This window comes from Dendroctonus ponderosae, unplaced genomic scaffold, assembly GCF_020466585.1.
Source record: "Dendroctonus ponderosae isolate FM_Combo_2020 unplaced genomic scaffold, Dpon_F_20191213v2 Dpon_F_20191213_5, whole genome shotgun sequence".
In the NCBI taxonomy this organism is placed as follows: Eukaryota; Metazoa; Arthropoda; class Insecta; order Coleoptera; family Curculionidae; genus Dendroctonus; species Dendroctonus ponderosae.
In genome coordinates, this window is record NW_026018715.1 from 1,006,946 (window position 1) to 1,010,644 (window position 3,699).

Genomic DNA, 3,699 nt, shown 5'->3' on the forward strand with positions numbered 1-3,699 from the left:
ATGAAATATTTACCAAACATATAGATATTTGGTAAATGTTTAGTAAATATTTATGTAATATTTTAAGCAATCTGGGATTTATCGTTTTTGAATCCTTCTTTACAATCTTTTATTGATTTACTTGTTTCGGTTTGTAGATCTTCAACAAGTTCTTTAAAATTTGAAAAATTATTAGCATAATATAATGCAGCTTCCAGCCAACTACCCCATCTTGTTAAAACTGGCTCTGGTGGTAAAGAAGTGTTAGGCAAGCTCGCTTTAAATAGTTGTATTCGCAAAGGTGCTATGAGAAATAACTTTTTGCCTTTTTTTATAATCTCATTAACCAGAGGAAACTGTTGCCTTATAGTTTCAGCAACTCTATTATATCTATGTGCTAAGGATGTACACTGGATCATGTTAGATAAAATACTCTCAAGTTTGCAGAAGTTTTAACCATGACAGCAGCGTCGGAAAGCATGAGCAAAATTTAATCGTTGGGAACCGCATTGGGTAAATAAAAATTTGCTAATGATTCATGGATAAATCTAGAAACAGTGTTATTGTTTGTTGCTTCCAATTCTTGCGAACAAACGAGATATCCTTGTCTCGGTTCTTCTTCATGCATCAGTCCTACAATTAAATTTGCTATGTATCGGCCACAAACGTCCGTTGTTTCATCAACTGCAAACCAAATGTAATTGCTTTCAATTCCTTCTCTTATTTGCTTAATAGCTTCATTATACACCCATTGTATATAATTTTTGCGAAGTGTGCTTTCGTCTGGTACGTCAATCCTAGAGTATTTTTCCAAAAATGTTTTGAACCCCACATTCTTCAATTTATTCAAGGGTATATTAGATTGGACTATGACTCTGCATATTAAACTCTTTCTGGGCTCTATATCCAGAAGATGACTTTCAGCAATCGTTGTCTGCTTCGGTTTATTATTTAGTCTTTTAAATACTGCTTTATGCAAACTAGTTTTTACATGTTGAATTATGTTCTTTTTTGTCACACTGAATCTGGAAAGATGGAAAATCTGCCACTCAGACATTACATGGTTAAACAATATAAAGAATAATTTTACCATTTTACTGCAAGCGCGATAAAATAATTTACCACTTTGATATTTGAATTCTGGGTAGCCTCTAATCCATTCCTTGACACTGGGCGTCCTCTTAGGCATATTTAACCCAACACTAAATACAACTTTTCACGATATAAATTGATTATTTGTGCAAATTTTTCAACACCACAGCATCTGCTACCTACAACGACAAATTGAAACCATCGATAAAGACTGATTCAAGTAATTCACTAAATTCGAAAAGTCAAAGTCGGTAAGCTAACAAGGTACATACATATTTTACTGTTGTTATAACAAACAAAACAACCTGCAAAGCTAAATAAATCACCGAAAACGTGTGTTCATGTTATGTTATGTTATCGTTATTGAACTGTTAGAGAAATAAATTGAATATTCTTCCAGCAGCCAGTCGTTGCAAATCTAGCCAATCCGTCACGATGGACATTTCATTTATTTGATGGTTTATTAATTTAATTTATTCTTATCACTATGCAGTGACCTTAGGGTATGACAAAAAACGGCAACAGATAACAAATGCATGACCAAATTTCCACAATTTGTCATTCTAATAGCCTGAAAACAAAGCCATAACATAAATTAGAACGAGAAGATAAAGTACTTAACTAGAATTACGCAACAGTTTGGCCTCGTTAAAGGCAAATCATCTTGTTATAATCTATATATCAAGCATTAGTGGCCACTCTAAACCAAAGGAAATGTTTCTTTAAAACCAGACACATTTTTTCGCCACGGCAACAAGGTAAATCATCTTGGTTATATTCATTATACAATGGTGGCCATATTCATATTCATTACTAAATTTAACTGCACTGACCATTTAATTTTGAGTTCTCCATAACTTTGCTCCGTTCGCTTGAGAAGATATGTCTTGATAAAATGTTTAATACTTTTCTGTTTTTTTTATACAATTTTACCTTCATATAAAATTATATGCAAAAATTACAGGTAATAAATATATTTTTTTCAACTGCAAAGCTCTTTTATCCAATTATTCAAATGTGTCGCAAAAAATTAATATTTTTTTATGAGCGGTTACCTCTAAAAACGATAGAACCCGTAATACTCAAACTTAAGTGGAGAAATTGAGACAAAGAAGAAGAAGAAGAAGAAGACGGATGGGTATAAAATTAAAATATTTGGCAGAATTGAGCATTTCAGTGTCCCATTTCTGGCCTTAGGTACTGTCACCTAACTGTACTTTAACTCTGAGACACCCTGTATACATGGTGATTCAACCTTGGCGTCATTCCCTTTAAGGGGCTATAAGCGCTGACTGGGGACAAAAATATTGAAATTTTTTTTTATAATAACAATGTACAATAATTTTTTCGGAAATTTCTAGAAGACATTAATAGTTGAATCGAATTTCAACTTTGTTATTAAGTAATAAGTATTATTTTTAATTCTTAACCGTTCGAAAAGAAAGATTTCGATATTTGCTCAAAATAACGAAAATTTTTGATATTAAAAAAGTACTCTTTTTTTGCCTTTAATTTTTTGATGAAAAGTCAAAGCGGCAATTATGTTTTTTATCATTATGGGTTCGTTATTTCCACCCAGGTTCAGCTGGAATCCGTAGAGGATCCTTGTTTTACACTGTTTTTGTCCCGTGGCGATGGGTTGTCCCCGTCAAAAGGGTTTCCGGTCGTTGCATTAGCCCTGTAAATGGGGTGCCCAATGATCGCGAATTCGTTCTTGCTTTTTTATAATTATTATATTGTGATGGGAATTTTTAGCCCAAGTCCTGATATTTAGGAATCTAGAAAAAATCGGTGAGGGGAGTTTTAAGCTCCAACTCTTTTATCGATTTGGTGGAGAAGTCCTGGAAATCTTGGATTGAGAAAAAATCGGCGAAGGGGAGTTTTAGGCCAACCCCTTTTCAACGTTTTACTCAGCAGTACTAGGGTTATCCTTAACTTCAGGAAAAGCACTGTTGAAAAGTAGGTTTGGGCAAAGTCAGGATTTTTAAGGCCGTTTCTCTTTGTTGCTTTACAGGAGCTCGTCCACTAGAACTCAAGGGCGAATCCAGGGGGGGTCATGGGGATCATGACCCCCCCATTCAATTCTCTATCCAACGATGCCAAAACGAATTATCTGGCTCGAATGGTTCTTGAGAAACTTCGAAAAAAGCAGCGTCATGTTCAAGTGGATTTTGCAACTCAAAAAAACCATGCAAATCTAAAACTTCTTGAATTCAAGAATTTTTTGAGAAAACTGCCAACATTTTCTTATAGATGGTTCACTTGCTAAAAAGGCCAATTATTTATCTCTAGAATGACGTACAAATGAGCGTTCTTGCTTATTTTGTCTCCGAGAAATGAGCAAAAACGGGACGGAAAACATGAAATGTTGGCATAATCTTGCACCTAAGTGCCTGATATTCAAATTTAGCTTTCTGGTTCAAAACTACTCGAATTTCTTCACTCACGTTGTTACGACTGAATCACCTTTTCATTTCTCTATCCAACGATGCCAAAATGAATTATGTGGCTCGAATGGTTCTTGTGAAACTTCGAAAAAAGCAGCGTCATGTTCAAGTGGATTTTGCAACTCAAAAAAACCATGCAAATCTAAAACTTCTTGAATTCAAGCATTTTTTGAGAAAACTG

At 34.3% G+C, this 3,699-nt stretch overlaps 1 protein-coding gene and 1 long non-coding RNA gene across 2 annotated transcripts in view; one reads left to right on the forward strand and one right to left on the reverse strand.

Annotated features, from left to right (window-relative positions):
- Positions 1 to 508: 508 nt before the first annotated feature.
- LOC125504657 lies at positions 509 to 1,157 on the reverse strand. Its single transcript, XR_007281641.1, has 2 exons — positions 1,070 to 1,157; positions 509 to 1,004 (listed from the first exon to the last, which is right to left on the reverse strand). It is a non-coding gene; the product is annotated as an uncharacterized LOC125504657 (long non-coding RNA).
- A 588-nt stretch (positions 1,158 to 1,745) lies between these two features.
- Positions 1,746 to 3,699, forward strand: part of LOC109545074 — a 9,370-nt gene continuing 7,416 nt past the window's right edge. The window contains exon 1 of the mRNA XM_019915567.2: positions 1,746 to 1,829. The gene's annotated coding sequence lies outside the window, so the exon portion shown is untranslated. The remainder of the gene's footprint in view (positions 1,830 to 3,699) is intronic.